A 25,721-nucleotide genomic window follows, 5' to 3' on the forward strand; every position below is an offset into this window, starting at 1 on the left:
AAAGACAAGATGACATTTTAATGTATTTTGTGATCTGGGATGAATGGAGTCAACATTTGCACACATCAGAGCTCACTGCATTACTTATAATGCTTAAAAAATACATCATGGTTAATAATGTGACTCAATAAATATCTCCAGTCAGGAGACATATGGTATTACAACTCACTGGTATTTTTCTTTACTCCAAGCTTGTGTATCCTGCAACGTGCACACAAATAGCACATTGTTACACAGAAGTATGAGGTTTCTGCAACATGAAATTTAAAAAGTTAAGGAAGCAAATATCCCCATCGAAATCAATGACTCAATGCATAACAATATCATTGGTACGTGTATGGCAAGTTTAATTATGGTCCGAAATAAGTGTGTTAATCGCAGTCAAAGCAGCATTTGAAGGCCTAACCTGAGCTCAGCCACAACCAAAACAAAAAGTACACATCAGTCATGCCAAACAATTGTAAAATTCTCCAACTGACATTTTAAATATAAACAAAAAGTGAACAGAAGTGGGTCGATATTTATTTGATTTCCAGAAAACGGCACTCCGTGTAATATATGAATTAACAATGTACAGTAGTGGTTTCAATGTAGGGGAGGATTACAGAAAATCCAGGCTATTAATACAACCCCCTCAACTACTTGAGTTGCAATCGGATGTTTCATCAGGTCATCTTGATCCATTACTCATCGCATAGCTGTATTTTCATTAATTATTGAAAGGAGAGGTGATTGTCCTGAAAATAGGGCAATAAACTTTACAGGACAGTAAACAGTTTTTTCATCCAAATGAATCAATAAGTGTTACCATAAAGTACAAACAGAAGTCAAAATACACAGGTTACCTTCTCTTCCTCCTCCCACATTAAGTAATAAAATGTACCAGCGTTAAAACTATCAATAAAATGGAAATCCAAAGACTTGGGAACTACAACTCGCAATTGAAACAATGGCTTGCAGAAAGAATAAAACTCCAGGGCTATTGTTGTGCAGTTTACTGCCAATGATCAGGCTGAGTTCGCTATGTTGGTGACCAAGTTTCCCTGGATTTCTACCGCCTGAAAACTAGCTCAACTGTCCTGTAGATATAGGGAGCTGTCTTAATTCAGTGAGCGTATAATAGAACACAAAGTGGGAACAAACAGGAATGCTTTTGTGTAGAACATATTCAGGTTAGTACAGGAATGATGGATAGACAACAGTTCATTTAACTACAAAAACTGGTCAAAGACACTTCACTCTCATGAACCAAATTGTGACGTACAAGGGGAATGCCATATTCTCAAAGCTTGCTGCTTCAAAATTATTAAGCATAAAAATTTATGAGTAACCTGGTTTTCAATTTATTTCATTCATACTTAATTCCTCACACTCCACCCTATAAGTGAGGAAAAGTGTCCTGCAGTCAGCATTGCGGTGAAGCAGTCTGGGAAGTGTGTCCTGCAGTCAGTTCTTGTTGGAAATAACTAGAGAGCGGTGGAGAGATCAGAACCAGAGCGAGTGCGGGGAAGCTTCAAAAAGTGACATCCGCACAAAGGTGAGAGCTGATTGGTGAATAGTGGGTAAGTGTTTTTTTCCAGTTTAAGATAAATTCAGCTAAGGAAAGGTAAGAGTTCTAGTTTTTTATTTAAAGTACATAAATAATTTAACTTTTTTTTACTGTATTAAACTTAAAGTAAGGGTTTTTTTCCAACTGGAAGCATGGCAGGGCAGCTCAGTCCTATGTTATGTACCACCTGCAATATGTGGGAAGTCCTAGTCTCTCCTTGCGCTCTGACCGACCACAAGTGCAGGAAGTGCTGCCAGCTGCAGTTACTTGAGCTCCAGGTTTCGGAGCTTGAGCTGCAGCTGGAGGCACTGAGGTGCATCCACGAGGCTAAGTGTTTCGTGGATAGCACGTTTTTAGGTGTGGTTACCCCACAGCTTACGGAAGTGCAGAGAGAAAGGGAATGGGTGACCATCAGTCAGAAGAAAGGTGTCAGGCAGGTAGTCAGGAAATTCCCAGGGTGTATCTCGCTCGAGGTGTGTTGGAAAACGCCGAGTGACAGTTCCTCTGGGGAATGCAGCCAAGCTCTTGGCACTGTGAGTGGGTCAGCAGCATGTTGTTGGGGGGGGGGGGGTGGAGGAGGAAGAAAAAGAGGGGAGAGCAATAGTGGTAGAAAACTTGATAGTAAGGGGAACAGAGAGGCGTTTCTGCAGCCGTAGATGTGACTCCAGATTGGAATGTTGCCTCCTTGGTGCCAGGGTCAAGGATATCACTGAATGACTACAGGGTATTCTAAAGAGGGAGGGCAAACAGACAGAGATCGTGGTACATATTGGTACCAGTGACAAAGGTAGAAAGGGGGATGAGGTCCTGCAAGCAGAATTTAGGGAGCTAGGAAGCAGATTAAAAAACAGGACCTCAAAAGGTAGTAATCTCTGGATTACGTCTGGTGCCACGCGCTAGTGAGTATAGAAATAGGAGATCAGTCTAGGTGAATGTGTGGCTGGAGAGATGGTGCAGGAGAGAGGGCTTTAGATTTCTGGGACATTGGCACTGTTTTGGGGGGCGGTGGGACCTGTACAAGACAGATGGCTTGCACCTGAACCGGAATGGGACCAACATCCTTGCAGGGAGGTTTGCTAGTGCTGTTGGGGAGGGTTTAAACTAACTTAGCAAGGGATGAGATCCTGAGGGGAGGGTCAGCAGGGGGAGATGCATATCCAAAATTAGAAGAGAGAGCAAGTGGGTCTGGAAGGCATAGAAGTTATTGGTCAGTTAAGGCACAAGGGAGTTTGGCAAGGTTGGATGATATTTATTTTAATGCAAGGAGTCTGATGAATAAGGGAGATGAGTTGAGGGCACAAATTAACACATGGAAGTATGATTTCACTGCTGTCACAGAGACATGGTTGAGAGAGGGGCAGGATTGGCAGCTCAATATTCCAGGATATAGGGCCTTCAGGTGAGACAAGGAGGGAGGTAAAAGGGGGAGGAATCGCAATATTGATCAAGGAATCAATTACAGCAGTAAGGAGGGATGACATCTTAGAAGGCTCTTCAAATAAAGCCATATGGGTAGAACTGAAAGAGAAAAAAGGAGCAATCACATTGCTGGGAGTGTACTATAGGCCCCAAAAAGTCAGGGAGAAATAGAAGAGCAGATATGTAGGCAAAGTTCAGAGAAGTGTAAAAATAATAGGGTAGTAATAGTGGGGAATTTCAACTTCCCCAAAATTAACTGGGTTAGTCATAGTGTGATAGGTTTCGAGGGAGCAGAATTCTTAAAATGCGTCCAGGAGAGCTTTTTAAGTCAGGAAATAGAAGGCCCTACAAGAGAGGGGGCAGTGCTGGATTTAATTTTCGGGAACGAAGCCGGGCCAGTGGTAGAGGTATGGGGAGAGCATTTTGCAGATAGTGATCATAACTCCATTAGATTCAAGGTTGTTGTGGAAAAGTACAAGGATGGGCCACAAATCAGAGTTCTAAATAGGGGAAAGGCAGATTTTAATAAGATCAGATATGATTTGGCCAGAATGAACTGGGAGCAGCATACTTTGGGTAAATCCACGTCAGAGCAGTGGGACACATTCAAGAAAGAAATAGGGAGAGTATGGGGTCAACATATTCCAGTAAAGACAAAGGGTGGGACCAACAAATCCAGGGAACCCTGGATGTCGAGGGATATACAGGATTGGAAAAAGAGAAAAGGGGAGGCTTATGGCAGATACCGAGGGCTCAAAACAGCGGAAGCCCCAGAGGAGTATAGAATATGTAGGGGGGAACATAAAAAGGAAATTAGGAGAGCAAAAAGGGGGCATGAAAAAACATTGACAGATAAAATAAAGAAAAATCCAAATTATGTTACAAGTACATTAAGAGTAAGAGGATAACTAGGGAAAGAGTAGGGCCCATTAAGGACCATAGTGGTAATGTGTGTGTGGAGCCGGAAGATGTAGGTAGGGTTCTAAATGAATACTTTGTGTCGGTGTTCACAAGTGAGAGGGACGACGAGGGTATGGAAATCAGGCAGAAGAACTGTGATATAATAAAGAAATTAGGGTAGGAAGGAAGGAGGCTCTAAGTGGTCTGGCAGGCTTAAAAGTAGGTAAATCTCCAGGCCAGGATGAAATGCATCCCAGACTGTTGAGTGAGGCAAGGGAGGAAATAGCAGGGGCACTGGCAATAATTTTCAATACCTCTCTGGCCACAGGAAAGGTGCCAGAGGACTGGAAGACAGCTAATGTGGTACCATTATTCAAGAAGGGAGGAAAGGATAAACCAGGGAACTACAGGCCAGTCAGTCTAACCTCAGTGGTGGGCAAACTATTGGAAGCAATTCTGAGGGACAGAATTAATCTACATTTGGAAAGGCAGGGGTTAATCAAGGACGGTCAGCATGGTTTTGTTAAGGGGAGGTCATGTCTGACCAATTTGATTGAATTTTTCGAAGAGGTGACCGGGTGTGTAGATGAGGACATTTGACGTAGTCCACTTGGATTTCAGCAAGGCTTTTGATAAGATCCCACATGGGAGATGACAACAAAGGTAAGAGCCCATCGGATCCAAGGCAATTTGGCAAATTGGATCCAGAATTGGATGAGTGGCAGGAAGCAGAGGATGATGGTTGAGGAGTGTTTTTGTGACTGGATGCCTGTGTCCACAGGGATCGGTGTTGGGTCCCTTGCTGTTTGTGATATATATAAACGATTTAGACTTGAACGTAGGAGGGCTGATCAGTAAGTTTGTGAATGGCACGAAAATTGGTGGGGTGGTAAATAGTGAGGAGGATAGCCTTAGATTACATGAGGATATAAACGGGCTGGTCAGATGGGTTGATCAGTGGCAATTGGAATTTAATCCGGATAAGTGTGAGGTGATGCACTGGGGCAGGACAAACAAGGCATGGGAATACATGATGAATGGTAGGACCCTGGGAAGTACCAAGGATCAGAGGGGCCTTGGTGTGCATGTCTACTGGTCCCTTAAGGTAGCGGGACAGGTAGATAAGGTGGTTAAGAAGGCATATGGGATATTTGCCTTTATTAGCTGAGGCATAGAATATAAGAGCAGGGAGGTTATGCTAGAACTGTATAAAACGCTGGTCAGGCCACAGCTGGAGTATTGCATGCAGTTCTGGAATCCACATTATAGGAAGGACGTGATTGCACTAGAGAGAGTGTGGAGGAGATTTACCAGGATGTTGCCTGGGCTGGAGAGTTTTAGTTATGAGAAGAGATTGGATAGACTGGGGTTATTTGCCTTGGAGCAGAGGAGATTGAGGGGGGACATGATTGAGGTGTATAAAATTATGAGGGGCATAGATAGGGTCAACAGGAAAAGGATGTTTCAATTAAAGGATGAGATCAGTGCTAAAATAGAACAATTTATTTTAGCGTACCTTCACACACACTTTTTTCCCTCTGGTGATGGAAGGATCTAACAGCTGATTATTAGCATGTTAAACTGTGCTATGAATGCCCCTACCATGACCACCAGGTCCTGGCATAGGACCTGAACCTAGAGTTTCTGGCCTTGAGGTAGAGACACTACCACTACGACACAAGACCTCCTCATGAAACAATGAAGTACAGGGAAACTTTAGCTGAACAAACTTTAGAAACTGACTACCTAAGATCAGCATAACCTTCTGGTATATCATCCAAGCAGTTATCATTCATGCAAGAGTCTGGACAGCAAGCATTGTATTCGATCAAAGATAAGCCTGGTCCTGACCTCACCACATAGCCAGACTTCCATCAGAGAAGTTTTACTTCAAATAACCAAGGAATGCTCATGTCAATTATGGTGTCCTGACCAAAGCTCCAGCTAAGGATCAGCATACAGTGGGATAAAACATAGGACCATTTGGGTCTGTACAGCTAAGATGCTTGCTAGGTAAACATGATTTTTTTTGGGGGTGGGGGGACTGAGAAAAAGTAAGCAATAATTCCATCTAGGTTGCTACTTGACATGACTGAATGGTGTTAGGTCATCATAAGTCATTAGATTTAACTGCAGAAGAATATGCAGTGTACTTCTTTAAATATGAGCCGAGTACCTTGAGGAGCATTTTGAGGAGCCATGATCTCAAATGTCAGTGGTCAACCACATTACAAGCTCAAGTTAACTCTACTACACAACTTCTATTCTGGTTTGCTTCACATGCACATTTTCTCTTTGTTCTTTTTCTTCCTCACCACTTAAATTCTATAGTACACAGTCAAGTTTAAATAGTTGGTTTGCATCTCCTTCTGCTGCAGTTAAACCTAACCTCTTCCCCTCCCCCCAAATTCTCAGATTTCTTAAAAGGTAGCAATTCACACTGAGGTACAGCTGCAAAGGCAGTTCTTCATTATTTCTGGTATCAATTACAAGACATCGGTTAGACTGGACATGTGGAAACTTCCCAATTTAGCCATGATTTCACCCATATTCCATGAATCTGCATTTTCGAGCAGGGGTTATTAAAGGGAAAAAGAGAAAGAACCTAGTTTATTTTCTCATGTTCCTAATCTATGGATATTTGCTTCAAAGCATATGGAGGTAGTGGAGGGCAAACCCTCTCATGATCTAACAGCTAGATGATATACACCACCTAGGGTCACTTTGAAAAGGAGAAAATCTCAAAACACCACTTCTGATCCTATCCAACAAGTTATCTTAATTGAAAATCATTAAATCAGCACAAAGCAAGTATTAAACCCAGGGTTTTCCTCTCTACATATACAGCTGTACCCTTACACATTGAGCTAATTGAGCTCAACCTTGTCATTTTCATAATACAAAAATGGACTGCCAAATGTGATAGATCACTGCTGGATAGGTTTAGAAGTCATATAGCAACAGTTGATTACCCGCATGAGCAAATCCTACCTAGCTTGTATGCCTCGCTTTCTCAACTCCCAAATGAAACTGGGATTTCAAGATGTAATTTTTGAAGAATTAATTCAATATTGCTATGAACTAAGACCTGTTGATTGAGCAGAGTGAGGGGGCCCTCTTCATAAACATTTCTGTCAAATCACATTTCTGTCATGCCCCTTACACATGGCCCCTTCCCTCTCTACCCACTTCCCCTCCCCCTATACTCCAGCAGTCCCCCTACCAGCCCACAAAAATAAGTTTTCCATCAGTGCAGGGTAACAGCTGCTCATATAACTCCCCTGGGTGCAACGTAAAAAGCACAGCAATGCCATTCTGTTAAGTAATATGCTCAAACTCGTGAATCTTTCTGGAGAGTACAGGCCATCGTTGCTTTCTGTTGCAGCACAGCAACTTGATCACCATTTGCTGTGATTTCAATCATAGGTTAGGGATCAAACTGAACTGAACATAAACCATAAGATATGACATGATGTTAGAAACATGAGTGATTACAAAGCTGCAAAATGTTCTTACTACAGAAGGGCATCTCACTAAATTATGCTTTTGGTTGCAGTGGCATTTCATGCTGGTGGAGCAGTAAAACCACATCAAACTAAAGATTAGTCACCTACAATTAACTATTAGACAACGAGTACAACGGTGGAATTACGTAATATTCTTTTGCACTGGGAGTTGGTGCTCAGCTGAGCAGTGTCAATAAATGGTCAAAAACCAAAAAGAATACAGTACAGAAGAACTTCCCTGCTGGCTAAGTTGGCTCAGCTAATTAAGAAAAACCACACACAGGCCATGATGGACATGACTGTAGCTCAATTCTCATTCTGTGCTGGGTTAGCTTATCTCAAACAGCCAACGGTTGACATCTAATGGCCTCGACATAGAGGGTGATTCACACCTGCTCTTCAGTGACCACAGCTGAAAGTGCCTGCTGGACATGAATAGGATAAGGTTAACACTTCCACTAACATCTGTACCAGAGGATTTGCAATGCACAGGAGGGAAAATGGAAGTGTAATGTTACCAATCAAAACACATTACTTGAAGTAATCTAACCGCAAAATAACACAGATACTTGAAATCTTGTTTGTAAACATAATACAATCCAGCAGCCAAAGGGAAAAATATTTTTTCAACTCATGGCAAATATAAGTAGCTATACTAAGTTCTTCAAAATCAACAGTTCAAACAACAATAGCCAAATCTTGTCCTCTTCCATCCCCACTTCCCAGTTCATAATGAACCATTTTTATTCAGGCTAAGTGCAGTCAGATCTTCTGTCTATAACTTTTAAGGGGGAGACATAAATTACCTTAAATAAGAGGTATTCTCCAGTCAGTACAACTTTTCTGTCTCTTGAGAAAAATCCAAGTTACAGGGAAACAACAATTTATACTGCATGAGAAGAAGGTTAGTTAGTGGACTCTGATTGGTGGAGGTGTTGCCATGGCGAATGCAGCATAGAACAGTTAATTGCCCAGTTTTAGACCATAAGACATAGGAGCAGAAATTAGGCCATTCAGCCCTTGAGTCTGCTCCGCCATTCGATCATGGCTGATAAGTTTCTCAGCCCCATTCTCCCGCCTTCTCCCCGTAACCTTTGATCCCCTTACCAATCAAGAACCTATCTATCTCAGTCTTAAATACACTCAATGATCTGGCCTCCACAGCCTTCTGTGGCAATGAATTCCAAAGATTCACCACTCTCTGGCTAAAGAAGTTTCTCCTCATCTCTGTTCTAAAAGGTCTTCCCTTTACTCTGAGGCTGTGCCCTCGGGTCCTAGTCTCTCCTACTAATGGAAACATCTTCCCCATATCCACTCTATCCAGGCCTTTCAGTATTCTGTAAGTTTCAATCAGAACCCCCCTCATCCTTCTAAACTCCATCAAGTTCCTCATATGTTAAGCCTTTCATTCCTGTGATCAGTTTTGTTCAAATTCAAACTGGGCAGGTCAACTCTCTTCTCATGCAGTATAAATTGTTGTTCCCCCGTTAATGTTGGTAATTCCTTGCGAGCTCTCCTGATGAGTGCAAGACAAAAAGCTTTGATAGCATGTCTCTTTTTTCAGCCTGTACTACCAAATAGCTATCTTTTACGTTGAAAAAGCTGCTCTGGCCATATCCATGTCCACCCCTCTTGCCCCACACAGAGAGTCCAAGTCAAGTAGCATGTTGCTGCAGCATTCTTGAAGCCAACTTTCTCCATGAGCAGAGAGCTGCATCAGTCCTAATCCTAGAGGTCCAAAACAATTAAACATTTCATTACCAGCGAGGACACAAGCTTTGGAACACCAGGTACAGAAGAATGCTCCATGTGACAGTTGTGAAGATTGTACTCTGAAGGAAAACATTTTAAGTATAGCATACCACTGAGCATATTGCACTTTTGCTGGGCTCTTGAAGGAACCAGCCAAGAGACCAACTCCACAGCTTGTTACCTTTAAAATCATTAGACTCCTCTGCAGTTGTTCACATCAAGTAAATGGATCAAAAGAAAGATGGACCCCCAAATGGCAAGATTACTGTATCACTGAAACTACTTCTGATACTACTCAAAATTGTCTTGATAAGCAGGAGAACGTACTAGTTAACAAACATCAAGAAACTTGAAGCTTACAATCAGCCAACAGATTTCTGCAGTTATTTTCACCTCTTCGTGTTCTTCATATTTCATCCATACATCTTAGCATATTCAAAAATTATGTTCTGCTCATTTAACAACTACACTAGGGTAACTGAGCCAATTGTGAAATTTAGGATTGCTGGAGTTGCTTTGAAAATCAAGATGGAACAGAGGGAATCAACTTCAATGAATGAAAAGTTTCAACTTTGCACAGATCAAGCAAATCAATAGTGAAATCCTGGTCACTTGCAGCTGCTACGACGCTTAGAGTGAAATTAACTAATATCACACGATCACACTCTCAACTTTCAAATGCAACTTCAGTGCAAAGTACTCAAATGCATTCCTTTGAATAACACCCAGACAAACAAAATGCATACAGTTGCAAAAAAATGTAGCCTAAAATATTACCCGTTTGAAACACATGGCACAAGGTAACACAAGAGGGTGAGTCAGGGAGCACAGAAGCTGCAAGTCAGAGGGTCGGCTGCAAGAGGGTGCGTTAGGGAGTGGGAAAGATCACAAGTCGAAGGGTCAGCAGCAAGAAGAAAGGGTCAGGGAATGGCAGAGCTTGCTTCAAAATGTCGCCTATCAGGTCATGTGACCCTACGTTCAACCGGCGTGAAATGACTTTAAAACAAAACTCGCGATGCTAAACAAGAATACAGGCCCCATTAACTGACCCATGTTAAGGTGAAACAATGTAGAACAGGGCAACATTAAACGGGGGCTTATTGTATATCAATACATTCCCTATCGCCATTGGCGAAGCTCTTTTTTTTAAACTGATCTTAGAAGCAGTACCATACATGTTTTTAAGATTTTTGTAAATTGATCAGATCAATCTTTTAATTTCCAAAAGCTAGATCCAGTTCAATCTGGGGCATATGTATATTTGCAAGTTGTCCTCAAACCAAAAAACTTACATTATAGCTGAGAACTATGAACATAAGAAATAGGTGGAGATGACACTATATGGCCCTTCCAGCCTGTTCCGCCATTCAATATCTTCATAGCTGATCTTCTGACTCAACTCCACTTTTCCACCCGCTTACCATGTCCCTCAATTCCCTGATAGACAGATAATGTTTGCTCTATCTCATCCTCAAAATATATTCAATAATGGAGCATCCACTGGATAGACAATTCCAAAGATTCTCGATCGTCTGAGTGAAGAAATTTCTCCTCTTCTCAGTCTGAAGTGATCTTTTCCTGAGACTGTGCTCAGATTCCCCAGTCAGGAGGAAACAACTTCTCAGTATCTACCCGGTCAAGCCCCTTCAGAACCTTCCACTTTTCAAAGAGATCACCTCTCATTCTTCCAAAATCCAAAGAATATAGGCCCAATTTATTTGGCTTCTCAACAATTGGACAAACCCTCTCAGTCCAGGAACCAATCTAGTGAACCTTCACTGTACTGCTTCCAGGGTGACTATATACTTGCTTAGATATGTAGAGCCAAATTGCATGGTCTCACCAAAATCCTACACAATTGTAGCAAGACTTGCTTATACTCCTACTCCAATCCCCTTGCAATATAAGTCAACATGCCATTTACCTTCCTAATCTCTTGCTATACCTGCATGCTAACTTTGTGTTTCTTGAATGAGTGCAGCCAAGTTCCTCCAAACATCAACATTCAGAGGTTTCATGCCTTTTAAAAATTATTCTGCTTTTCTATTCTTACTACAAAAGGTGAATAACCTCACACTTCCACACATGATACTCTATCTGCCACCTTGTTCCCATTCACTTGTACCTATCTTTTTGCAGCCTCTTTCTGTCCTCCACACAACTTATATCCCCACTTAATTGTGTATCATCAACAAACTTGGATGTTATTCTTGATCTCTTTGTCTAAGTCATTATTGTAAATTGTAAATAACTGAGGCCCCAGAACTGATCCTTGTGGCACTCTGCTCATTACAACCTGCCAACTTGAAAAAGCCTTGTTTGTCACTAGTCTCTGCTTCCAGTCTATGAACCAGTCCACCATCCATGCCAAAATATCACTCACAACTCCATGAACCCTATCTTGCTTATTAATCTTTTGTGCGGCACCTTAATTTAAAAATTATTAAAAAACCACTCCAACAAATATTCAGAATCAAAGTAAAACATTGGCTGTATAATTACTGTCATGGAATTCTAGCAATTCAAAAATGCCTTTAATGTAAATATGGCAACAGGCTGTGTACGCAAGAACAGGAACTTTCACCACAAGGGAAGGACCAACTGAGCTAACTGAGATTGGCGTAAATTACACCTTGACTATTTATTAGTAAGGTGTATTGCTTTAATGAGTTTGATATAGTTGAAAACAACAGAATTTGCATGGAGAAGAATACACTGAGCTAACTTCTCATGCTTTAAACAAACACGAACACAACTTTTGGTCAAAGCTATTAAACAGCAGATGCATACAGCTCCATTTCCCTCTTCTGAACCAATTTTTAAAGAAGGAAATGCCTGCACTGGGTATTGCAAAATTGCTACAGGGATTCCAACAATTACTCTTGTGTGTTATCTTCTCACGTTAACAATCCTCTTTTTAAGAAAATTAACACACAGGAATATAGGAAAAGGAGTAGGCCATTCAGCCTGTCGAGCCTGTTCCACCATTCAATTAGGTCATGGCTGATCATCTACCTCAACACCACTTTCCCATATCCCTTGATGTCATTAGTTTCCAAAATTCCATCAATTTCTGTTTTGAACATGCTCAATGATTGAGCTTCCACAGTCCTCTGGGGTAGAGAGTTCCAAAGATTCCCCAATCTCTGAGTGAAGAAATTCCTCCACATGTCAGTCTTAAATGGCCTACCCCTTATCCTGAGATGATGTTCCCTGGTTTTAAACTCACCAGCCAGGGGAAACATTTTAACCACATCGACCTGCCACACCCTGTAAGAATTTAGTTTCAATGAGACTACCCCTTTTTCGAAACTCTAGGGAATACAGACCCAGTCTCCCCAGTCTCTCTTCATAAGACAATCCTGCCATCCCAGGGATTAATCTGATGAACCTCTGTTGCACTCCCTCTATGGCAAGTATATCCATCCTTAGATAAGAGGAGCAAAACTGTACACAATACTCCAGGTGAATTCCCACCAAGGCTCTATTCAACTGCAACAAGACATCTTTACTCCCTGTACTCAAATCGCCTTTGTCAGCATACCATTTGCCTTCCTAATTGCTTGCTGCATTTGCATGCAAACTTTTAGTGATTCATGAACAAAGACACCCAGGTCCATTTGGACACCTGCACTTTCCAAATTCTCACCTTTGAGGAAATGTTCTCCCTTTCTGTTTTTTCTACCAAAGTGAATAACTTCACACTTATTCATATTATATTTCATCTGCATCAAGTTCCTGGGCAATTAAGGCATTCAAACTTGAGTCTGGCTTTGTATTATTTTAACATATATTCACTGCATAACATTTCCATTTGCCTTGTTGAATCACAGTTTATGTGCATGTTCAGTTTTACTTAATGACAATATAAAATAAAATGGCGCAAAAGTCAAAGGGGGATAAATGATTAAGGATGTGAGTCATGAATATTGTCAATCTCTTATTTCACTTTCTAGGCGTTGTGAGAAGAGTAAGGACAAATTATCATGGTTACATTCTAAATTACTATTCTAAGTACAATACTGTGGCGGATTGTTCTATATTGAGCTGGCAATGCACAACAAATGGGATGCGATATAAAATAGACCCCACATATTTTGACTTAAATATTCAATATTGTACTTAGCAAACCAACTAAATAAAAATGTAACTTCTCCAGCCAACTGGATTGCTATCATTTTCCAATTGGTCCCACATTTGGAATCAGTGATAATTACAAGAAAATACCCTGCACGACTTCATAGCACAGAAGGCAACTAACTGTAGAATAAGGCACAAGCTTATAGTTTGAAAAGAGCATCAACATCCTACTGCAAAGAAATTTCACAGGTATTTGCTGACAAAACTATTAAATTGACCCTCAGTTTGGGTTCTGTCAGGTTCACTCAGTTCCTGATCTCATTATAGCCTTGGTTCAAACATGGACAAAAGAGCTGAACTCCAGAGTTGCGGTGAGAGTGGCTGACCTCAACATCAACGCAGCATTTGACTGAATGTGGCATCAAGGTGCCCAAGCAAAACTGGAGTCAATAGGAATCAGGGGGAAAACACTCCACTGGTTGAAGTCACTCCTAGCAAAAAGGAAGATGGTTGTGTTTGATGGCGGTCAATCATCTCAGTTCCAGAACATCACTGCAGGAGTTCCTCAGGGCAATGTCCTAGGCCCAACCATCTTCAGCTGCTTCATCATTGACCTTCCTTCCACCATAAGGTCAGGAGTGGGGATGTTCGCTGACGACTGCACAATGTTCAACACCATTTGCGACCCCTTAGATGCCGAAACAGCCCATGTCCAAATGCAGCAAGACCTGAACAATATCCAAGCTTTGGCTAACAAGTGGCAAGTAACATTCATGCCACACAAGTGCCAGAGAATGACCATCTCCAGCAAGAGAAAATCTAACCATTGCCCCATGACATTCAACAGCATTACCATTGCTGAATCCCCACCATTAACATCCTGGGGGTTACCACTGACCTAAAACTGAACTGGGCTAGCCATATAAATACTGTGGCTACAAGAGCAGATCAGAGGCTAGGAATTCTGTAGCGAGTAACTCACCTCCTGACTCCCCAAAGCCTGTCCACCATCTACAGGGCACAAGTCAGGAATGTGATGGAATACTCTCAACCTGCAGTTCCAACAACACAAGAAACTTGTCACCATCTTGGATAAAGCAGCCCACTTGATTGGCTCCACATCCACAAACATTCACTCCCTCCACCATCGACACACAGTGGCAGCAGCGTGTACCATCTACAAGATGCACTGCAGAAATTCACCAAAGCTCCTTAGACAGCACCTTCCAAACCCAAGACTGCTATCATCTAAAAGGACAAGTACAGCAGGCACATGGGAACATCACCACCTGGAGGTTCCATTCCAAGCCACTTACCACCCTGACTTGGAAGCATACTGTTGTTCCTTTACTGTCGCTGGGTCAAAATCCTGGAACTTCCTCCCCAACACCCTGTGGGTATTACTACACCACATGGACTGCAGCGGTTCAAGAAGGTCTCAAGGGCAATTAGAGATGGGCGGTAAATGCCGGCCTAGCCAGCAACACTCACATCATATGAACATATGAATTAGGAGATGTAGGCTATTCAGCCCCTCAAGCCTGCTCTGCGATTTGATAAGATCATGGTTGATTTGACTGTGACCTCAACTACACTTTCTGCCTGCCCACTATACCCTTTGACTCCCTTGTCAGCCAAGAAGTCTGTCTTTACAATATTCATGGCCCTGCCTCCACCTTGATCTCTGGGGAAGACTCACGACCCTCAGAAATTAAATTTCTCCTCATCTTCATCTTAAATGGGAGATCCCTTATTTTTAAGCTGTGTCCCCTAGTCCTAGTCTCTCCCACAAGAGGAGATATCTTCTCAGCATCTGTTCAGACTCCTCAGAATCTCATGTGTTTCAGTAAGATTACCTCTCTAAACTCCAAAGGATATAAGACCAACCTTTCTCATAAGATAACTCCTTCACCCTAGAAATCAGTCGAGTAAAACTTCTCTGAACTGCTTCTAATGCAGCTATGTCCTTTCTCAAATAAGACCACCAAAACTGTACACAGTACTATAGATGTGATCCCACCAACGCCCTGTTCATCTGAAGCAAAACTTCCCTACTTTTATATTCCATTCCCCTTGCAATAAACTACAACATTCCATTTGCCTCTCTAACCACTTGTTATACCTGCATACTAAATCTATGCGATTCATGTACCAGGACACCTAGATCCCTCTGTATCACCGAGTTCTGCAATATGGTCAAATAGGCAGATAAGTGGCAGATGGAATTTAACCCTGAAAAGTGAGAGGTGATACACTTTGGAAGGAGTAATTTGACAAGGAAGTATTCAATGAATGGCATGACACTAGGAAGTTCTGAGGAACAAAGGGACCTTGGCATGTGTGTCCATAGGTCTCTGAAGGTGGAGGGGCATGTTAGGGTGGTGGTGGAAAAGGCATATGGGACACTTGCCTTTATCAATCGAGGCATAGATTACAAAAGTAGGGAGGTCATGTTGGAGTTGTATAGAACCTTGGTGAGGCCACAACTGGAGTACTGTGTGCAGTTCTGATCGCCACATTGTAGGAAGGATGTGATTGCACTGGATGTTGCCTGGGATGAAACATTTAAGTTACGAAGAGAGGTTGGATAGGCTTGGGTTGTTTTCGTTACAGCAGAGAAGACTGAGGGGCAACCTGATCGAGATGTACAAAATTATGAGGAGCATGGACAGGGTGGATAGGGAGCAGCTGTTCCCCTTAGTTGAAGGGTCAATCACGAGGGGACACAAGTTCAAGGTGAGGGGCAGGAAGTTTTGGGGGGATGTGAGGAAAAAACTTTTTTTACCCAGAGGGTGGTGACGGTCTGGAATGCGCTGCCTGGGAGGGTGGTGGAGGCGGGTTGCCTCACATCCTTTAAAAAATACCTGGATGAGCACTTGGCACGTCATAACATTCAAGGCTATGGGCCAAGTGCTGGTAAATGGGGTTAGGTAGATAGGTCAGGTGTTTCTCACATGTTGGTGCAGACTCGATGGGCCGAAGGGTCTCTTCTGCACAATGTAATTCTGTGATCTCTCCATCTAAACAGTCTGTTGCTTTTCAAGTCTTTCTGCCAAAGCGGACATGCTCATATTTTCCCACATTATACTCCATCTGCCAAATTTTTACCCACTCACTTAACCTGTCAATATCCCTTTACAGACTCTTTACCTCCTCTTGATAGCTTACTTTCCTGTCAATCTCTGTGTCATGAGCAGATTTAGCAATCATACATCCCATGAATGAATAATGAAAGAAAAATTAAAAAGAGTTCAATCATTTCAGATTTTTTCCAACTGCATTCCATTTACTCTCAACCCAAAGGCTGGCTCTTGGCTAGGGTATGTTCGAGTGACACTCACTCACATGGCCATTCTGCATGTGGGAAGTCTCGACAATAAGTGTAAGCAGTCTATTGGATCAAATAGTGCAATAAAACCAAGCTCAATATGTCCACATATATGCAGTGATTACCCAATAACAACTGTCTGATTTTTCCTTTCTCTATCCTTGGGTCAACAGCCTATTTGAAGTTCTGTAGGCACCACGCATGGGTGAGATCAGCAAGCTCAATACACATCTCTGGAACTTTATGTCTTTACAATTCAACCCCATTCTGACATTACAAATTGAACCATCCATTGTACAGGAGCTTTTTTTAAAAAAATAAAAAACAATTCTTCAATTTCTATACAGACTTGCTGGGGAACTGAGGTCATGGGCATGAGATGTTTATAGTTTAACTCTGAGTTGAATAGAACACAACAGTATGAATAAACAGCCACAGAGATGCTCATGTGTGTGATCCAGGAAAGTGGACAAGGGGCAGAGTTAGGAGTCAAAACCAGTTTCTTCAATTACACTTTTTTTTAAAGAGATGGGCAGCTGGTGAAAGGGGTGTGGGGGGAAGACAGAGAAAGGCCAGGTGGAGGAGAGGTCATATATAAAAATTCAGAGGAGCAGGCTATTCGGCCTCTTAGCCCTGCTTTGCCATTCAATAAGAGCATGGCTCATTTGATTGTGGCCTCAACTCCACTTTCGTACTTGCTTCCCATATCCCTGGATTCTCCTGTATATCAAAAATCTGTCTAACTCAGCCTTGGATATATTCAAAGACCCAGCCTCCACTGCTCTCTAAGGTAGAGAATCCGAGGTGAGGTGTGGAGGAGCACGAGGCTGGCGTGAAGCAAAACACAAAGGGAGTGAAAAAGAGAAACAGAAGGAAGCAATCAGCTGGTGCTTAGGACAGAAAGAACCATTGACAGAAGAAGCAGTGAAAGGAAAGGTTGTCTAATAGAAGGCAGGAGCTTGGAGATGGGTGAAAAAATGGGACACAATCTAAAAAAGTGGCAGAAGGATAAGTTAAGTTTAGTGAGGAATTGACAGATGATCAATAGTTGAGTAGTTGGAGAGGAAATAAGAAAACATTTGCTTCGACAATCTCAACTTTTTGATTTGAATATAAAACGGATTGTCAACTGTCACCATTGTCCAGATCATCGCTGAGCAATAGGAGGGTCAACCCTCAAGAAGGTAACATTATAACGTTTGATATGGGCCAGCCATATATGGCAGTGGATTTAAAACTATCGTGCTGCTAGTTTTGAGAGACACACTTATTTGATACTTGAATTGCTGAATGTCATCTACATTCCATGATCAGCTAGCTGGGCTGATTCAGAAGTTAATGAGTGTGCATAGACAATCTTTTCCCCTTTCAGTAGAACTTACATCTTGTTCAGAATGCATTCCTTCCTTCGTTTAATCCAAGCCTAAACTGATTTTATATTGTGAACACTGACACCACTTTCACTGATTCCCAATATGCAAATCTTGCACAACCAGCAGAGAATTCAATTCATCAGGCTCACATCAACTGATGGTTAGGGAGTCTGTTAAAAAGCCAAGAGTATACATAGGTATGAGCCTTAGCAAATGCAGCAAGTTGACTGAGGTGAGGCATACATCGGAAGCCAGCAACATTAACCCCACGTAAAAGCAGTTTCACAATTTTGTTGTCGCCTGTGGGGATATGTATGAAGCACATAAGCAGCTTTATGTATTAGGATGCTGACCCAGATCTTCACATTTATTTATTCCTTTCCTAGTTGTCAGATACCAAGAACAATTACTTACACTTATTTAATACATTTAATGTAATGAAACATTTCAAAGCACTTAAAAAGCAAATTATGACAACGATCCACCTAAGCCAATATTAGGTTAGATGACCAATAGATTGGGCAAAGCGATGGGTTTTAAAGGAGCGTCTTAAAGGAGGAAAGTGAGCTAAAGAGGCAGAGAAGCGTAGGGAGGGTTTTCCAAAGCTTGCAGCTGAGGCAACTTAAAGGATGGCCACCAATGGTGGGAAACAATTAAAATTGGTGATGATTGAGAGGAGCGCAGGTAGCTTGGAGGGCTGTGGGGCTGAAAGAGACTACAGAGACAAGGAGGAGCAAAGCCATGGAAGGATTTGAGAACAAGGATGAGCATTTTAAAATAAAGATGTTGCCTGGCCAAGTGCAGTTAGTACAGTGGTGACATGGGTTGGGACTTGTTGTGAGTTAAGGCACTGGATGACGTCAAGTTGAAAAAGAGTATGCTGTGGGAGACCAGCCTCAAGTCTAGATAATGAACGCACGAACCAGAGTTTCAGCAGCAGAGGTGCTGGGAAAGGGCCGAAGTCAGGCAATGTTACGGGGGTCAAAATGTGTGATACAAATCATGGCATGAATATGAAGTCAGTAGCTCATTTTAGGACCAAATGTGACAGCAAGGTTGCAAATCTCAAGCCGTTGCCAGGGAAAGGGCTGGATTCAGTGGGTGGGGAGTGGAGTTTGTAGTGGAGGCCAAAAACAATGGCTTCAGCCTTCCTAATCTTTAATCAGAGGAAATTTGTGCTCATCCAGTACAAGATGTCAGATAAGCTGTCTGATAATGTCACAAATGTGGAGGAGTAGAGAGAAGTGGTGTTGTAAAGCCAGGTGTCATCAGTGTACATGCAAAAACAATTGCTGTGCCTTCAGATGTTGTTTTAAGGGGCAGCATGCAGATGAGAAAGAGAAAGGGGGCAAGGATAGATAATAAGTGACAAACCTGGAGATTAGCAACAAACGCAGAAGGGGCACATTTACAGATATTTAAAATTCATGCAAAAATCAATAGTCTTCTAGAACTCCTGCCTGTAAATGAAGCAAGTTCAACCATGGGGCATTACAAGTTTATTTTACATGATACTTCTGTCTTTTCAGGTAGATAGTCTTTTTTTCCTGTTACCGTCTATATCTAAAAATGGGCTGAGTTCGCCCAACTGATTTGACTTAAAACCCTCAGTCAAAACAATTCAATCCACCAGTTCCACAAGTTAAAAAGGGTCCAGTACTACAGAGCTTTTCCCAGCACATCTATATTTTTTCACTGTTTAACTACATTAACTAGATGGAATTGAGCAATTAATTACATGTCTCACAAAAGGTAAAACAAGAACTTTGGAAAGAACTACCCATGTAATTCCCATCTTTGCTGCACTAAGGCAATCATTCAGCACAGTCTGGAGACTTAAAAATCTAGCAGGCAAGAAGAAGCTATCTATAGTGTATTAAACATCTTGCCTTGAACACATATGAATTCTATTAAGCCCCACTTACTTTCAGTTTTCCTCACATTTTTATGTTAGTTTCCCCCGACCCCCACCATTATGAATTCCTCTGTCCATATTTATAATGGAAATCACCTATGTAACTAGTCATCGTATAATTACATAATCTGGTCAAGAGACTTTTCCACATAATTCATTCAGAATGTTTGAAAAATTTTACTTCCTCAGCAAATGCAACTTCTGATGCCCAAAGCAAGGGTTTAAATAAAAATTAGGTGTGAAAAATTCCATATTTCACAAATGCAATTAAATGTGTGTATTCAAGTGTTTTTAATGGCTTCATTATTACTTCAAGGCTTCAGCCTCTGCCAAAAACTCAGGTTTTGATTTATTTTTGTCAAAAGCTGTAACGCTGAGCTAAACGTAAATTGTGTCTTGTGTGCATGTGCAGCTTACCTAATTTCTCAGGATACAATACCAATCACCTGTATTGAGGACATTTTTCTTCACTTTTTCAGTTTCTGGCCAGCTAGTTCCCAAAATTATATTTGAAGAAAGCTAAGAGGACAAATTTCAAAAACAGCTGGCAGCTTTGGGACCTCGATTGATAATTGGTTAGGAGACAGGGTCAACAACTTGCAATTATAAAGCATCTCTAATGTTGTAAAAGGTCCCAAGTCGCTTCACTGGAGTGTAATTAGACAAAAGAAATTGATAAAGTAGGAATAAAAAAAAGTACCCAAATTTGCACGATGTGGCAAGTGGTGTTCCCCAAGCATTTGTACAGGGTATTAGCATTTGTACAGGGTATTAGCTCTTCACCATTTCATTCATCCAAGTCATTGATAGAGAAGAATTGAACATCCAAATTTGCAGATTACACTAAATTTGAATGCATAATAGGTTGTATAAATGGGAGCAGAAAGTTACAAAGGGACTTAGGCAGGTTAAGTCAGTGGTAAATAATGCATTAGATTGAGGTCAATGTGGAAAAATGCAAGGTCATCAATTTCAGATCCAAGACAGACAAATTGCAATACTTTCTAAATGGGGAGACGAGAAACTGTGAAGGAGCAAAGAGATTTGGATGTCCAAGTACAAAACTCACCAAATGCTAGTGCACAAGTACAAATATTTAGCAAAAAGCTAACGGTATGTTGCTCTTTTACTTAAGTGTGCTGGAATACAAGAGAGGAATCTGTACTTATCTATCAAATCCCATCTAGAAAACTGTGTTCAGTTGGGTGCTGCACCTCAAAAAAAGGATGTACTGGCCTTGGGGAGAAAAAAAGGTGGGCTTGTGTTTATATAGCATCTCTCATGACCTCAGGGCATGTCAAAACTCTTTACAACCAATGAAACATTTTTGAAGCGTAGACATTGTAGTATGGTAGGAAATGCAGCATTCAATTTGAGCACAGCAAGCTCCCAGAAACAGCAATGCAAAAGTGGGAAAAGGCAGGAGAGTGGGACTAGCTGAGTTGCTCCTGCAGAGAGCTGGCACAGACACAATGGACCAAATGGACATAAGGGCACAAGAAATGGGAGCAGCAGTCGGCCATCTGATCCCTTGAGCCTGCTCCACCATTCAATAAGATCTTTGATGATCTGATTGTGGACTTGACCCCATTTTCTGCGCAGCAACCATTGTATGATTCTATAAATGATCAGATAATCTGCTGTGCTTGTGATGCTGACATGCATATTAACCAGAACACCTGCTCTTCTTCAAAACAATGCCTTGAGATCTTTTACGACCAATTTAAAAAGCTGAGAGGGCCACTGCTTGATAGCTTATCCAAAAAAAAGCACCTCTCTACAGTGTAGCAACTCCCTCAGTATTGCACTGTATTGTCAGCCTAGCTTTTTGTGCTCAAGTGTCTGGAGTGGGACTTGAACCCACAACCTTGTGATTCAGTGGCAAAAGTGCTAGCAACTGAGCCAAGGCTGAAGAAAGAAGAGCAGACATTTGCCAGAATGATAGTGAAGTTCAAAGGTTTAAATTAAAGCCAGGTTGAATGATGGGTTGCATTCCCTTGAGTTTAGAAGATTGAGAGATGATCCCAACATAGTTGTTAAAAATTATTAAAGGGATTCAATAGAATAGAGAAATTAGTTTCTCCAGTGGAGGAATCCAGAACAAGAGGGCACAACTTTAAAATTAGAGTTAAGCAACTCAGGTGTTATGATATAACTTTAAGAGAATATGCAAATGTTCAAGGAACCAGGATGCAAAGCAGCTTATGAGCAGCAGCCAGTTCATGGTGCATGAGAGTGATTACAAGCTGTTGCTGAATGCCTGGAGTAGACCTGTCTGTTGAGGTATCCTGTAGTGTGTGTATATATCAGTTGGAGTCTTCAAATAATCTGAACCCACTTATAGTTTACCAGTCCTTTGTGGGAGATTGACAAGCTTGTGTAAAGGAGCCAGAAATGCAACATGGTGGTAGCGTTGTGAATTTGAAGACCACAAGAAGAGCCACAGACAAGATTTGTTGCAATATAGAGGCTGTATGTGCACTGAAACCTAGGCAGGCAGGCAGTAATTTGCAGAACAGCAAGTACCTGATTTGTGGGATTGCCAGATCGATAGTGAATGGAAGCAATGAGTCGGTTCAGGGTCATGCTGTGCAGTCAGCTTTGAATCAGGCAGAAAAATTGCAGGGCCTTTGAGGCATCCTCAAGTGCCATTCCTGAGCAGAAGTCAGGCAGTGTGTGAAATGGGAAAATAGCGCCACTAGTATGAATGTGGTAAAAACCTGAACTGCAGCCACAAAAAAAATAAAAAAATAAAAAAAATAAAAAAAAGAGGGGAGAGAACAAAAAACAGCAGCTATATTGCTGAGTCTCTCTATCGAGTACAGAGGTTACAAATCCCCGTAGAAGACTGGAAACCTCAGGAAGATGACCACCAAATTCCCCAGCATGAATTGTAAGGCCACAGATGTCTTATCCAAACTCAGACCTTTTAAACAAAAGATGGAATTATGCTTCCCAGATTTATCCATCACAGAACCAAATAAACAAACGGTGAAAATAAAGGTAACCATAGGAAATGAGGGGTTGCATAGAGTCAACACTTGGACCTGTCTGAGGAGGATCAGAATGACCCTGTTAAGAGTGGAACATGTCGGGGGATGAGCTTTGAGTAAAGATGAACTTCATAATACACCGAATGGAGCTCATGGTTTACAGACAACAGCAACAAGAATAAACTGATCAGCCCATCAGCAGGTGGCATGATAAGGGCAAGGGCTGCGATTTTTCAGAAGCTGAGCTGTCACCCATGACGAGACAAAGGTCGGTGGTGGGGAAAGCAAAAGTTGAAGGGTCCAAGCAGCAGTTCTGGGGATGGAATGTAGCGGCTGGAGGAAGCTGGAAAAATAGGGTTGGGAGAAAGGCTTTAGAAAGATTTAAAGATGAGAATGAAGAATTAAAATTTAAGACATTGAAGGTCGTGTACATGAGTCAGCTAGAACAGGATGAAAGGCAAACTGGACAGGATGTAAGCAGCTAAGCTTTGGACAATCTGGAGTTCATGGAGAGTGGAAATGGAACTAAGAAGTCTTTGGGATGGAGGTGATATAGGTGAGAACCAAAAGTCCGGGTTGCAAACAGTCTGTTTCAGCTTCAGGTCAGTGGCCAAGGAGTAGAGCTTGTGGTGGAGTAGGGGGAGGATACATGTCATCCAAGCGTAAATTACACTGCAGTAATTTACAGGCACTGTTGAAAGGTAAAGCTGGGTGTTTCTGGCACAGATGACCTGATGTTCACAGATGACATCATTGCAAGAAAGTGAAGAAGGACTCAAAGATGGATCTTTCTGGGCATTTGGAGGTGATATGGAGAGGGTGCGGGGTAGAGAGATAAGGCCAACTGGGCAGAGATGGCAGATTGCTAATACTAGGGCAATAGGGGAAGAGAAAAAGCAACAGGAGTAGTTGAACACATTATGCGTGGATTTTGTTCATCATCAATCTCAACGCAATGTTCTCGAAGTTTGGGTAGAATTATCGGGAAGAGGGGTTTAGTGAGGAGGTTAGTCACACAAAGTCAAGATTGGGAGGTCAAATACAAAGCTGTAAAAGTATTCATCTCTAGGTTGTGCTAAATAATCATTGCACAAAAGTTTAGACCTTTTTCCCCTCCTTAGGAAACAGTATCCATTGTTATGTCAACTTGGCAGCATTGGCAGCTATCCCAATACAGAACAGCTAAGCCACACAGACAAGCATCCCAGGTCTCATCTCAAGCCTGTGCTGTTTTAGTCATAGCATACTTACACTAAGATTCTCCACTCACTATTCCTCTCTTTTCCCCTTGACTGCTTGACATCCTCCACTCCCCACAGATCTTTTCAGAGACAAAGATAGACCAGCTTTGACTTAATAATAGCACTCTTGCCTCGGAGTCAGTTTGTGTTGAGTCCCACTTCAGAGACTTGAGCACATAATCTAAGCTGGCAATTCAGTGCAGTAATGAGTGAGTATGGTATATTCAGAGTTGCCACCTTTCTTCTAAGATGTTAAACCATGGCCCCACCTGCCCATTCAGATGGAGGAAAAGATTTCATGCTACTCCTTTGAAGAGCAGACAAACTCTCCCCACTGTCCTGACCAATCTTTATCCCTCAACCAATAATGCTAAAACAGATGATTTGTTCATTGTCACACTGTTATTTGCTGTGTGAAGAACCTTGTTCTGCATACACAAGCTGCCACATTCCTTATATGACAACAGTGGCTCAACTTCAAAAGTACTCTATTGCTTGTAAAGTGCTTTGGGACATTGAGGTTCTGAAAGGCACCATACAAATGCAAGTTTTTTCTTTCTGAAATGTCTCAGCAACTTTGGGTTATGGAGAAAAAAAATCAGCCAAGACTCCAGCTCTTGACCACCGGCCAGGTGACCCTCACTGAAAAGTGCTTACAAGGACAGCATCCAGTTCAACTGAGATGCACCCTGCAGTAAAGCAGACTGTCAACACCGAGAACGCCAGCACTTGGATGGTGTACTGAAAAGCAGCCAATGCTCATGAAATGTACACTAAAAAACCCAAGCTTCTAAAAAATGAGGGAGCAAAATAAAATTGGCAAGGTGTACTAAAATAACAAAAGTTTTAACTTTTACTAAATATTGCTACTTCAAAATTCCAATAACTGAAGTACAATGACCATGATGTCAACTGCTTTAGACAGTAGTTTGAGTCACACTACATCTGTCAGTCAAATCTACAAACCATTCCAGTCTTTTCATTTCAGCTGGCAGAAAACAAAAAAAATCAAGAATCAATTTCCCTATTTTACTCATGCAGCTGAAACTGCTTAAACTTCACTTTTTCCACCTACTCAACATACATAAATATCAAATTACCAGTCACAAACTTCCTCTACAGCTACAAACAGGATTGGAGCTACTATTTATTTAATAATTTTTTATTCAACACATTTTCAGTTTTAAAAATTAAAATCAAAGCAAGATCTACCTTACTATTTTATGCAATCATGGGATGTGGGCATCACTGGCAAAGCCATAACTTATTGCCGCTCAGACCTCCGTTCTGAAGAAGGGTCATATGGACTCGAAACGTTAACTATGTTTTTCTCTTTCCACAGATGCTGTCAGTGCCGCTGAGTTTTTCCAGCAATTTTAGTTTTTGTTCCAGAATTTACTGCCTATACCTTCCAGACCTGAAACTGGGGAAAGGGAGTCTGAGAAAGCAACTAAGTTTAGTTCTTCTGATCTTTAAAGAATTTAAATCCTAATTCATGATTTATGATATTACACAACAGTGCGGCAGACAGATCACCATCACTAGTTCATTTTGCAAATTTTTCTGCATAAATTACCCACTTCAAATAAAGGTATAAATAAAGATCAGCACCTGCAAATATTAACACTGAAGGGCCCCAGTCATATGCTGTACTATTATTTGTAA

General features: G+C 41.6%; 1 protein-coding gene across 5 annotated transcripts in view; it reads right to left on the bottom strand.

Annotated features, from left to right (window-relative positions):
- Positions 1-25,721, bottom strand: part of unkl (unk like zinc finger) — a 154,415-nt gene that overhangs the window by 122,707 nt on the left and 5,987 nt on the right. Inside the window, exon 1 of one of the 5 annotated variants that reach the window (XM_041205960.1) lies at positions 170-214. The exons of the other annotated variants lie outside the window; for them this stretch is intronic. The gene's annotated coding sequence lies outside the window, so the exon portion shown is untranslated. Of the gene's footprint in view, positions 1-169; positions 215-25,721 lie in introns of those variants that run through there. 5 annotated transcript variants of the gene reach the window in all.

Source organism: Carcharodon carcharias, chromosome 15 (assembly GCF_017639515.1).
Source record: "Carcharodon carcharias isolate sCarCar2 chromosome 15, sCarCar2.pri, whole genome shotgun sequence".
NCBI lineage: Eukaryota > Metazoa > Chordata > Chondrichthyes > Lamniformes > Lamnidae > Carcharodon > Carcharodon carcharias.